Here is a 14,202-nt window from a genome sequence, read left to right as displayed (position 1 = left end):
TGTGAAGTGTTGCATTTTGGTAAGACAAATCAGAGCAGGACTTATATAGTTAATGTCAGGGCCCTGGGGAATGTTGTTAAACAAGAGATCTAGGGGTGCAGGTGCACAGTTCCTTGAAAGCAGAGACACAGGTAGATGGGGTAGTGAAGAAGGCGTTTGGCACGCTTGTCTTCATTAGTCATAACACTAAGTATAGCAGTTAGGATGTCATGTTGTAGCTGGACATGACATTGGTGAGGCCAATTTAGGAATATTGTGTACCTACATTTCTGGTCTCCCTCCTATAGAAAGGACGATGTTAAATTTCAGAGGGTGCAGAAAAGATTTACAAAGATACTGCCGGAACTGGAGGGTCCTAGGTATAGAGACAGGCTGAATAATCTGGGGCAAATTTCCCTTGAGCATTGGAAGCTGAGAAGTGACCTTATAGAGGTTTATAAAATTGTGAAGGGCATGGATAAGATGAATAGCTAAGGTCCTTTCTCTACGGTGATGGAGTCCAAAACTAGAGGACATAGGTTTAAGGTGAGAGGGGAAAGATTTAAACAGGATCTGAGGGGTAATGTTTTCATGCAGAGGGTGATGCATGTATGGAAAGAACTGTCAGAGGAAGTGGTGGAGGCTAGTACAATTACAACTTTTTAAAAATTCATTCATTGAATATGGTTGTCACTGGTGAGGCAGGCATTTATTGCCCAAAGGACAGTTAAGAATCAACCACATTGCTGTGGATCTGAGTCACATGTAGGCCAGACCTGGTAAGGGTGGCAATTTCCTTCCCTAAAGGACATTAGTGAACCAGATGGGATTTTCTGACAATTAACATTGGATTCATGATCATCATTAGACTCTTAATTCCAGATTTTTATTGAATTCAAATTCCACCATCTGCCATGGTAGGATTTGAACTTGGGTCACCAGAACATTATCTGGGTCTCTGAATTAAAAGTCCAGCACTAATACCAGTAGGCCATCACCTTCCCTAAACTTTACAAGACATTTGGATTGGTATGTGAATAGGAAGGGTTTAGAGGGACATGGCCTTGGGATGTCTGGTCGGTACAGGTGAGTTGGACCAAAGCTGCATGACTTTACAATGGGTCTTCTTAAGATGTGCTGTGCCCAGATTCTGTGTCTCCTAAAAAACATTCAGCAACTTGTTCCTTTCCACAGAGGTTCATCTTTTGTTACTTTCTCTAAAGCTTAATTTTAAAACTAGCTAGCACATTGGCCTTGGTCTTAAGACTCAAGTCTCACATCCAGAACAAAACAACACATCAAAACAAACTCTTTATGAATAATTTCTAGAATGTTAATTCAGCTTTCCAGTTAGCAACTGTCTATTCTTACTAAATTAAACCTTTCCTATTGCTATCCCTATCTGTATTTATTTGTTGTACTTTTCATCTGTAGATATTATTCTTCATGAATATTTGAATTCTTGCACCTTTCTCTTCCTTCTATGAATACAATTACAATTCTGGGTGATTTTGAGAGATGCACTTTCATTTTGTCAATGTTCACATACCCTGCAATGTGCTTGTCTCCTGTTACTATCTTGTAAACCTTGCTCCAAGTGCTTTGTCATCTGTGAATTCAACAGATATTATTATTCGTCCCCTCTAATTTTAACACCAGATTCTGAACCTTTGATCATTGTTACTGCGCAGACATTGATAAGGATTGCCAATAAACAGCATTTGTGGAACTCACCTTCTAATTACACCTGGCTCAACTCATCATTGGCTACTCCCACTGTTGCTGTTTGTCCCATGAAAGATTTCTTATGAATTATTGATCTCCATAGTCTATTCCATGTCTTTTAGCACTGTCAAGAACTTACTTGAGTCAACCAGATGAAACAAACATAGGAAATGTTGGAGGAACTCAGCTGGGCTAGCAGCATCTGTGGAGAAAAAAATAAAGTTTACATTTTGAATCCAGTGACCTTCATCAGAACTGCTGAAATGTTTTTTCAAGATCTACAGAACAAATAGTTCCAGTCCAATCTTTAAACATAACAACTGGTGGAATGAAAACATCAGCACTTGAATGGGTCACAAGAATCTGAAGTTGGTTTTCTGCCTCTATGCAAATATGTTATACGATGCATTTAAGGTTACACTGGCAGATGTTCATTCACTACTGAAGTGAAACCAAATTACACTGATGACTGGGAATGTTCCTGCATAAGAACAGCGAGAGAAAGAGGGCGTGGGAAAAGACAAGAGAGAGGGAGAGAGCAAGAATGAGAAAGGACAGAGAAACACCCAGAGCTGAAAAGGAGAGAGGGAGAGAGAGAGAGAGAGAGAAAGAGATGACCAAAGCAGGAAAGAAGAGAGTGAGAGCCAGGATGGGAAAGGAGAGAGAAAGAGTGAGAGCTGGAACAGACGAAGATAGAGCAGAAGAGAGACTGTAAGAGAAAGAGAGAAGAACACAGGGAACGCTATATTGGAAAGGAGAGAGAGAGAGAGAAATAGAACGGCAACAGAGAAAAAGAAAGATCAAGCACCGGAGTGGGAAAGGAGAGAGAGGGACCCAGAGGAAGAAAGGAGAGAGAGAAAACCTCAGCAGAAAAGAAGTCAAGGTGGAGTTGTCAGAATAGGTCAGAGCAGGAAAGTGGAGAGAGAATCCAAGTAAGAAGGAAGAGAAAGATTGAAACCTGTGGATATATAATTGCATATTTTTCTGTTATATTCAGTGGTATATTTTGTTTTGCCAATTATTTTGCCGAAGAATTAACAGTGCTCACATGTATGATACTGCTTTTCAACTTGTACATCAGATTTTCTAGACACCTAATTCCAGCTTTAACATTGGGAATGCATGATAATCTTAAAGTTGTTTCATTTAAACCAGGAATTGTCAGGAACAGAACCAAAATGTTGAATGAAGGAGTGAAGGCACTATGGTTACAGTATTTGAACTGCAGGGATGGTCATCAGAGTGCATTGTTCAAATGAGATTGTAAATTGGGTATTATTTGAACACTCAGATATGCACCTGTAGTTGATACTATCCGTCTTATCGAGTTTAAGCATGCCAGTGGTGCAGTGGTAGTGTGCCTACTCCTGAGTAATAACATCTCTGAACAACTTGAAAAAAAAAGCAGTGTTTAAGCATGCTAATAGCATAATGGTATGGTTCTTACCTCTGAGCCAGGAGACCTGGCTTCAAGTCCCACATACTTCAGAAGTGTGTTGTAATATGTCTGAATAGGTTGATTAGAAAATACCAAACAGAGTTTGAAGGGTTTTTATGGGTGCTGGGGTAGTGCTCTTTCTCCTGAACCAAGAGCTGTGGGTTCAAGTTCTACCTCCGCCAGGATATGGAATAACATTTCTGAACATGTTGATTAGGAAAATATATCAAGCAGAGTTTGAAAGATATGTTACCTCACCCTCACCAACTGGAAACTGCACTGTGCTTCAGTGCAATTAGCTAGAATCTTATTAAGTACAATTCCTGCAAAGGCCTTCCCTGTGACACAAAGGATTGTGATTCTTCTGTAGTTGCTGCAGTTCCCTCTGACACCTTTATTTTTGTAGTATGGTCATTTTCATCACAACTCTCTCAAGAATGTTGTCCAGCAGAGGAGATCATTAAAATGTGACAATAGATGGCACTTCCATGTTTGTGTAGTTCAGCTCGGATTACATTGTTATCAAGAGTCTTAATGTCTGTTGAGCTGTCTACAACCTTTTAAAACTCAAATAATGAGGAATCTTCATCTAACTCATCAAAGACAGGATGTCGAGAGCATCAGGAATGGGCTGTGAGATGTCTAACTTACAGCAGTACAGATCACAGTCTTTAACCCAATGGAACATCTGTTTACTTCTGTTGATGAGTACTTCAGCATCTATTGATTTCAGGGGCACCTTTCATGATGGCAGGACCCAGCACCTTCTTGATCCTTCTGTACATAGTTTGTGAATTTCTATTGTCACAGGCAGTTTGGATTTCTTGCTATAAGTTGAGTCGGCGTTTATTTCACTCCATTATCTCACTCCATCTTGCATGGGTTTCTTGATCACTTTAAGGTAATGCAGTTTCTTTCTAACCATTCCCTTATGTTGTATATCATGCAGACTTTGCTTTTTGCATTGATAACAGATGTCATTACAGCTGCATAGGTCTCAGACTGGTCCTTGTTGCAGATTCCACATTTACAAAATGCTGCTTCTGCTGCTTCACGTATACTTGAACTGAATGACTTCTAAGCTTCATTGATATTGATGCTTCGAGTAATAATGTTTTCTGGTAAGCCTTTCGTGGGTGGCAATCATTCTAGTGACAGTGTAATATGCTGGTCTTCATTACAAATTCAAGGGGTGTTTATTCTTGATAGCCTTTGGGTTTGGAACTGAAACTCATGGGGCTGTACTTTCAGTCTGTTGTATCATGAGACTGATTGATGTCACAGCCTGCACTAAGGTAGCTGCAGGTATGGTGGACACTTGGCAGGCCATACCTTCTCATGGTGAGCATATTAAGATGATGCCAATATCCAAATCCTAGATCCATGATAGTTTGCTGTGAAAGGTTGCCCTGAAAGGTTTTGGTAATGCAGACATCATAGAGAGTACAAAGCTCAAGAAGATGCCATTTATTACCATTGATCTGGCCCACCCCATGACAACTGGGGCACATCAGCCATGAATCATTGCCTGCCCCAATATGTACAGTGAAGTCATTCAGGAAAAGTAACTTTTCACTATTTGAAATGTTCCTCAGAACATCACCTAGAGAAAATCCTCTTTGTCTGAGGTGCTGGCATACAGATTTGGTGTGTGGGTGCACATTGATGTTGGTTGTGCATCCATCAGATGGTGGTCTTGGGGAGATGTGGTGTTCTGAGGCTGCTACTGGCAACTCAATTGATTGTGCCAGCCACTTTCCCATTTTAAAACTGACTTCTAGCTCATGGTGATCTTCAGAACCCCTTCAATGTCAGTAGAAAGTTCAATTAGTCTCATGAATGGAGCCTGTATCAGCTAATCTGGTTTCCTAGTAAACTTACAATATTGACATTGTTATGGACCAGGCCAGACCCCCTCAAAACATTTCAAGAAAGTAGCCCTTGCTTTGCTAGTTGTTTTAATCAGGTGTAACTTAGATATACAGCTGGCCCAACCACTTAGTTTCAAACAAAATAGGATTTATTTGTAAGTTTACTGAATGAAACACGAACAAAAGAGAATAGAATACAGAATAACTTAAACTATCCGAAAACTCAGCATATCATCCCAATGTATTGATGCTGTTCCAAATACTTGCAACAATCCCCATATACACCACTTTGCAAAGAAAGGAAAAATCAAACATAGGGTCTTACAGGAGAGATGTCAGAGGGAGGATCAGCATGGACCTGCTACTTGGGTCCAGCAATTTCACAACTCTGCTTGCTGAAACCAAAGCAAACTAGAGAAAGGCTGAGCTGGGAAAACTAGCCACTCCCCTTCCATTGCATAAGTGTTTGTTTTAAACTTGAAAGCCTTTTGCCTGAGGCAATATCTGTTAGCTATAATCAAATTGGCTCTAAAACCCTTCAAATCTAGACCTCCCGGAGTCCCTGTGTTTACAACCCCTCTGAAAAAACCCCAAAGACAACACAACCTTGTTAAAGGAGCATCATCATCACAACATCAAGCCTGAGTCAATTAGGACAGAATTGCATACACCACTGTGGAATGTGTTTCCATGTTCATGCCAGAGCAGGTAGTCTTCAACATCTAGTTTTCAAGCTGAAAGTTACCTCGCTTGGTTTGCTGTAACAAAGAAAGGCTTTAACAGGTACAAACTTACCTGGAACCTGACTGCCCTCACCATCGGCTGTTATCCAGAGAAAAGAGGAAAGCCTAAGTTGGGTCCTAGTCGGTTGGATGAGTTGCTGAAAGGTGCAAGATTTAGGGAAACATCATTGGCCTAATGGGAATCCAGGCTGGATTTTAGGTGTAGTTTACTCCATTAGCCATTAACTCTTGACATTGTTGTCGCTGATATTAACAGGACTTCTCACAACAGTTCTCACGTCTCCCTGGCACTTCTCATAACAGCTGCAGCCCCCACTTGCCCACCTGTAATGTCTGTCAACTCAACCCAGGTTAATAAAATCCCCCTTGACAGAGTCCCCATTTCAGTAAATTAAATTACATGAAATTAGCTCAATAGCCCATCATTTTAGCAAATTAACACTCTTGGTAAAACCAACAAGCTAATACTGAACCACTTCAGTAACTACCAGTAATAACTGAAGAGCTGAAGAAGAACAATAACTCTGGACTCAACACATTACAATAACTCTGTTTTTCTCTGCACAGATGCTTCAGACCTGCTAAGCCTCTCCAGCATTCTCTGTGTTTATCTTAAATGCCTTTATTTGGTGATGCCTCATTCTTATTTTCCCACAAGATAAACAAACCCAGCCCGACAATCCTTTATGATTATGCATACCCACGCTTTTGAGATATCAGCCACATAAATCAGGGCTTCCCAATCTATAAGTTGTGAGCTGAAATTCTGGGGTCACATTGCGAGGCAGAAAAGGCTGTTATGGAGATCTGAGTCGAGAGTGTGGTGCTGGAAAAGTACGGCAGGTCAGGCAGCACCTGAGGAGCAGGAGAATCAATGTTTTGGGCATAAGCCCTTCCTCACTTTCTCCCTGTTATGGAGATCAGATGCTTAAAATTGTGGCCCCTTTAATCGTTGAAAATTTTATGTTGTGGGTGTAGCCTAAACAGCCAAACTTTGAGGCCTAAATGATGTATTGACAAATCTTGGGGATAAGTAGGTGTTGTTTAAATGTAAAATGAGTGTGGATGAAACAGTTCCATTCTGTTAATTCCAGGTCTCATGGACTATTACCTGAACAGCAATTCATTGGGAAAGGAGGAGGTGCAATGAGACCTGGATGTCCTCATACACCAGTCGTTACAAGTAAGCATACAGGTGTAATAGGCGATGAAGAAGACAAATGGTATGTTGCTCCGACAGTGAGAGGGTTTGAATATAGGAGCAGGAATGTCTTGCTGTAAAGTCATGTACAGGGCCTTGGTAATACCTGCAGTATTATGTTCACTTTTCATCCTGAGGAAGGATGTTCTGGGAGTGCAACAAGTGACAGGTCTGACTGGAATGACAGGACTGATACATGAAAAGAAACTGGATCAATTAGGAGTATGTTCACGGTTCACAGAAATCGATAAGTTTCTAACAGGTCTCGACATGGTAAATGCAAGAAGAATGCTGCCAATGATCAGGGAGTCCAGAACGTAGGGTCACAGTCTAAGGATATGGGATACGCCATTTAGGACTGAGAAGCGGAGAAATTTCTTCACCCAGAGTGCTGAGCCTGTGGAAATTCTCTATCACAGAATGTGGTTGAGGGTAAAACATTAAATATTTTCAGGAAGCAATTAGACATAGTTCGTAGGCAAAAGGTATCACAGGGGCAAAACAGGAACAGGTTATTGTGGAGAATGATCAGCTACGACAATGTTGAATGGTTCAAGGAGCCACGTGGTTTACTCCTGTTCCTATTTTCTATGCTTTTATTTCCCCATACCTCAACACCATATTGCAACATGTCTCGTTCTGGCTTCCACTCACCATCCCTCCAGATCTGGTCTCAGGTTTGTAGTCAGATATCAAAATGGGGTCACAATGTGAAAAGGTTTGAAAAGTAATTGTTGTAAATCTTCTTTACTCCCTCTTCACTACCTCAAAATTCTTTTTATAATACAGGAATGCCACACAGTCTTAACTAACCAAGGTTCTAGCCAGGCAAATTCAGTATAACCTCTCTCATTTTCAATTCCATTTGTCTTGAAATAAAGCTTGTTGCAAGGGTTCTAATTTTTGTGGACTTGCTCCATTGGAGCGCAGGTTTTAGTGATTGACGTATTCGCATTCTCAGCTCTCCCAGCTCCTCTGTTTAACGGACGCTCACACCTTCCAGATAATAAGTGCGCCCCCTTCTTCCTGCCCAAATATACTACATCCTTCACTCTGTCTTCAGAGTTGAAGAAGTGCCATACTAGACTTGAAACGCCAACTCTGTTTCTCTGTCCACCATAGATGCTTCCGGACCTTCTGTGTTTCTTCAGCATTCCGTGTTTGTTTCACAATGTCTTATTTCTGAGTAAGAGACATAAGCCTAGGTCAACAATGCAACCAGAGTGTAGTGACACTGCAATTCAGCAATGGTTGGAGAAGAATGCCAGAGAGGGTCTTATGGCATTGTGGTAGTGTCCTCGTTTCTGAGCAAGAGCGCTGAGTTCTTGCCCTGGAGGTGCGCAGGTGGGGTGAATAAGAATAAATTTAAAATAACCAGCATAAAGGTTCACATGGTACAGCGGGCCAAGAGATCAGGTACATGTCTCACCTGCTTCCAGAGGTGTGCCACAACATCCCTGAACAGATTGCTTAGAAAATATCTAAAATACCCAGAGTAGCACAAATATGAAATATGAATAAGAAGTTTTAGGAAGGATATTATCAAGCTGGAGAGGGTTCAGATGAGATTTACCAGGATGTTGCTGAGTATGGAAGGTTTGAGTTATAAAGGAAAGGCTGAATAGGCTAGGACTTTTTTCACTGGAGCATAGGAGGTTAAGAGATGACCATAAAGAAGTTTATAAAATAATGAGAGGTACAGATAATGGAAGTGGTCTTTGCCCCTGGGATGGGGGAATTTTAATACCAGGGATCACATTTTTTAAGATGAGAGGAGAGAGATTTAAGAAAGACATGAGGCAATTTTTTACATGGAGTGGGTTCCGCTAAGAATGAACTTCCTGAGGAAGTGGTGGCTGTGGATACAATTACACTGTGTAAAAAACATTTGGATGGATACGTGAATATCAATAGTTCAGAGGGATGTGGGCCAGGAGCCGGCATGTGGGACTACTTTAGTTTGGGATTATGTTCAGCATGGATTTGCTGGCCCGAAGGGTCTGTTTCAGTGCTGTATGATTCATTAGATGACAGCCTTCAGTTGCTGGGACCAGGCATGGGACTCAGTGTTTACCTGGGCGAAAGTGAGGACTGCAGATGCTGGAGATCAGAGAGAAGATTAGAGTGTTATGAATGCCTTGATTTGACTTTTGACTTTTTGCTGCCCCCACTTAATGCCATTCTTTGTCAAATGATTCCTTGATTTTATTGAAGTATATAAAATTCTGAGGGGTCTTCAAATGATAGAAGGTGGGAAGATATTTCCATTAATAGGGAAATCTCAAAATAGGGACTATAGTTAGAGAATAAGCGGACACTGATTTAAAACTGAGTTGAGAAGGAAGTTTTTCTCTCAGAATTGTGCATGCCTGGAATTCTCTACTGCAACAAGTTGTGGTGGCTGGATTCCTGCAAGTATTTCATGAAGATTTAGATATTTGCGATATTGCATGCTATGAGGAGTTGATAAGAAAGTGGAGTTGAGCCCTGGGCCAGATCAGCCATGATCATCTAGAGTAGTGCAGCAGACTTGAAAGGGTGAATGGCTAATTCTGCTCCAATTTCTTATATTCATGTCAAGGGCAATCACTCATTTCATTTCTGGAATTTAGCTTTCTTTGTGTGTCTGGAACAAGACTAAAATAAGTCTGGAGCTGTTTGTTTCTCATGGTATACAAACTGAATTTGAGCATTGATGAGCAGGTTATTGATGCATAAGTGCCAGTTAATAATACTGTCAATATCCCCTTACATCAGTTTGATAAGTAAGAGTAAAATGGTACAATGCATGGTTGTGGGCTGTGGTTAGAAATAGGAGAGGAGACGTCACACTGCTTAGAATTTTTTAAAGGCCTCTGCAGAGTTTCAGGGAGATGGAAGAGAGGATTGGCAAAATTATTCTGGGTAGGAAGAAAGGAAAAGGGTGGTCATTATGGGGGACTTTAACTTCCTCAACATTAACTGGAAATGCTATAACTCTGGTATGTCAAATGGTTCAGTTTTTGTAATCTGTACAGGAGGGCTTCCTGACACAGTATGTATGTCGAAGGGCTGACAAGAGGGGAGGCCACACTGGATCTGGTGCTTGGTAATGAACCAGGCCAGGTATTCAATTTAGTTGTAGCTGAGAACTTTGGAGAGAGTGATCATAATTCAGTTACATTTAGTTTAGCGATGGAAAGGGATAGGTACATGCCACAGGTCGAGTTATCAAAGGGGCAAGGGCAATTATAATGCGATTAGGCAAGAGTTAGGATGCATAGAATGGGGTAGCAAAATGCAGGGGATGCAGCCAATGGAAATGTGGAGCTGGTTTAAGGAACAGATATTGCATGTCCCTGATAGATATGTCACTGTCAGGCAGGGAGGAAGTGATAAGGTAAGGGAACCGTGGTTTATTGCAGAAATTGCATCCCTTGTTAAGCAGTAGAAGGATGAGGCAAGATGATTCAGATGAGGTGATGGAGAGTTACAGATCAGCTAGGAAGGATTTAAAGAGAGAGTTAAGAAGAGCAAAGAGAGGACATGAGCAGTCTTTAGCAAATAGAATAAAGGAGAACCCTAAAGCTTTCTATAGGTATGTGAGGAATAAAGTAATGACTAAGGTAGGAATAGGGCCAGTCAAAGACAGAAGTGGGAAGTTGAGTATGGACCCTGTGGGGATCGGAGAGGTGCTAAACGAATATTTGTCATTAGTTTTCACTTAGTAAAAGGAGAATATTGCAGAGGAGAAGAACGAGGTACGAGATATTAGACTAGAAAGGGTTGAGGTTAGTTACGAACAGGTGTTATCAATTCTCGAAGGAGTGAAAGTCGACAAGTCCCCTGGGCCGGATGGGATTTATCCGAGGATTCTCTGGGAAGCTAGGGAGGAGATAGCAGAGCCTTTGGCTTTGATAGTTGAGTCATCATTGTCTACAGGTTTAGTACCAGAGGACTGGAAGATTGCAAATGCTGTGCCCTTGTTCTAGAAGGGTAGTAGAGATGACCCAGGTAATTATAGACAAGTGAGCCTTACTTCTGTTGTAGGAAAGGTTTTGGAAAGGATTATAAGAGATAGATTTCTAATCATCTAGCAAACAAGAATTTGATTTTAGATAGTCAACATGGTTTTGTCAAGGGCAGGTCGTGTCTCACAAATCTCATTGAGTTTTTTGAGAAGGTGACCAAGCACGTAGATGAGGGTAGGGCAGTTGACGTGGTGTATATGGACTTCAGTAAAGCCGTTGAAAAGTTTCCACATGGTAGGCTGTTGGAGAAAATGCAGAGGCATGGGATTGAGGGTGATTTAGCAGTTTGGATTAGAAACTAGCTTTCTGAAAGAAGGCAGTGAGTGGTGGTTGATGGAAAATATTCAGCCTGGAGTCCGGTTACTAGTGGTGTGTCACAAGGATCTGTTTTGGGACCACTGCTGTTTGTCATTTTTATAAATGACTTAGGCACAGGCATAGGTGGATGGCTTAATAAATTTGCAGATGACACTAAAGTCAGTTTGGAAGAATGTTACAGGTTGCAGGGGGACTTGGGTAATCTGCAGAATTGGCTGAGAGGTGGCAAATGGAGTTCAATGCAGCTAAATGTGAGGTGATGCACTTTGGGAAGAAGAACAGGAAGGCAGAGAACTGGGTCAATGGAAAGATTCTTGGTCGTGTTGATGTGCAGAGGGATCTTGAAGTCCATGTACATAGATCCCTGAAAGTTGCCACCCAGGTTGATAATGCTGTTAAGAAGGCATACGGTGTGTAGAGGGATTGCGTTCCGGAGCCTCAATATCATGCTGCAACGATACAAAACGCTAGTGCAGCCACACTTGGAATATTGTGTACAGTTCTGATTGCCATATTTCAGGAAGGATGTGGAAGAATTGGAAAAGGTGCAGAGGAGATTTACCAGGATATTACCTGGTCTGAAAGGAAGGTCTTATGAGGAAAGGCTGAGAGACTTGGGTCTCGTCTCATTGGAGAGAAGAAGGCTAAGAGGGGATTTGATAGAGACATACAAGATGATCAGAGGATTAGATAGGGTAGACAGTGAAAGTCTTTTTCGGAGGATGATGACGTCAGCTTGTACGAGGGGGCATAGCTGCAAATTGATGGATGATAGACTTAAGACAGATGTCAGGGGCAGGTTCTTTACTAAAGATGTGGAATGCCCTACCTGCCAATGTAGTTAGCTCAGCCACATTAGGGAGATTTAAACAATCCTTGGATAAGCACATGGATGATGATGGAATAGTGTAGGGGGACGAACTGAGAATAGTTCACAGGTTGGTGCAACATCGAGGGCCTGTTTTGCCCTGTACTGTTCTATGTTCTATGGTGGTGGAAAAGCACAGCAGGTCAGGCAGCATCGGAGGAGCAGGAAAATCGACGAATCAGGCTGGAGTCATCCCTGATGAAGGGCTCCTGTCCGAAACGTCGATTTTCCTGCTCCTCGGATGCTGCCTGACCTGCTGGACTTTCCCAGCACCACATCTTGTCTCAGTGTTTACCTGAGGTAAAAACAATGACTGCAGATGCTGGAAAGCAAATACTGGATTAGTGGTCCTGGAAGAGCACAGCAGTTCAGGCAGCATCCAACGAGCAGCGAAATTGACGTTTCGGACAAAAGCCCTTCATCAGGAATAAAGGCAGTGAGCCTGAAGCACGGAGAGATAAGCTAGAGGAGGGAGGGGGTGGGGAGAGAGTAGCATAGAGTACAATGGGCGAGTTGGGGAGGAGATGAAGGTGATAGGTCAAGGAGGAGAGGGTGGAGTGGATAGGTGGAAAAGGAGATAGGCGTCAAGGAGACAGTGCTGAGCTGGAAGTTTGAAACTAGGATGAGGTGGGGGAAGGGGAAATGAGGAAGCTGTTGAAGTCCACATTGATGCCCTGGGGTTGAAGTGTTCCGAGGCGGAAGATGAGACATTCTTCCTCCAGGCGTCTGGTGGTGAGGGAGCGGCGGTGAAGGAGGCCCAGGACCTCCATGTCCTCGGCAGAGTGGGAGGGGGAGTTGAAATGTTGGACCACGGTGCGGTTTGGTTGATTGGTGCGGGTGTCTCGGAGACGTACCCTAAAGCGCCCCGCTAGGAGGCGCCCAGTCTCCCCAATGTAGAGGAGACCACATCGGGAGCAACGGATACAATAAATGAGATTAGTGGATGTGCAGGTAAAACTTTGATGGATGTGGAAGGCTCCTTTAGGGCCTTGGATAGAGGTGAAGGAGGTGGTGTGGGCACAGGCCCTACAGTTCCTGCGGTGGCAGGGGAAAGTGCCAGAATGGGAGGGTGGGTCATAGGGGGGGTGTGGACTCGACCAGGTAGTCGCGGAGGGAACGGTCTTTGCGGAAGGCGGAAAGGGATGGGGAGGGAATATATATCCCTGGTGGTGGGGTCTTTTTGGAGGTGGCGGAAATGTCGGCGGATGATTTGGTTTATGCGAAGGTTTGTAGGGTGGAAGGTGAGCACCAGGGGTGTTCTGTCCTTGTTAAGGTTGGAGGGGTGGAGTTTGAGGGCAGAGGTGCAGGATGTGAACGAGATGCGTTGGAGGGCATCTTTAACCACGTGGGAAGGGAAATTGCAGTCTCTAAAGAAGGAGGCCATCTGGTGTGTTCTATGGTGGAACTGATCCTCCTGGGAGCAGATACGGCGGAGGCGGAGAAATTGGGAATACGGGATGGCATTTTTGCAAGAGATAGGGTGGGAAGAGGTGTAATCCAGGTAGCTGTGGGAGTCGGTGGGTTTGTAAAAAATGTCAGCGTCAAGTTGGTTGTCACTAATGGAGATGGAGAGGTCCAGGAAGGGGAGCGAGGTGTCAGAGATGGTCCAGGTAAATTTAAGGTCAGGGTGGAATGTGTTGGTGAAGTTGATGAATTGCTCAACTTCCTCGCGGGAGCACGAGGTGGCGCCAATGCAGTCATCAATGTAGCGGAGGAAGAGGTGGGGAGTGGTGCCGGTGTAATTACAGAAGATCAACTGTTCTACACAGCCAACAAAGAGACAGGCATAGCTGGGGCCCATACGTGTGCCCATGGCTACGCCTTTGGTCTGGAGGAAGTGGGAGGATTCAAAGGTGAAATTGTTAAGGGTGAGGACCAGTTCGGCCAAACGAATGAGAGTGTCAGTGGAAGGGTACTGTGGGGGACGTCTGGAGAGGAAAAAACTGAGGGCTTGGAGGCCCTGGTCATGGCGGATGGAGGTGTAGAGGGATTGGATATCCATGGTGAAGATGAGGCGTTGGGGGCCGGGGAAACGGAAGTCTTGGAGGA

Source organism: Chiloscyllium punctatum, chromosome 7, assembly GCF_047496795.1.
Source record: "Chiloscyllium punctatum isolate Juve2018m chromosome 7, sChiPun1.3, whole genome shotgun sequence".
Classification (NCBI taxonomy): domain Eukaryota; kingdom Metazoa; phylum Chordata; class Chondrichthyes; order Orectolobiformes; family Hemiscylliidae; genus Chiloscyllium; species Chiloscyllium punctatum.
Note: the sequence above shows the minus strand (reverse complement) of the source record.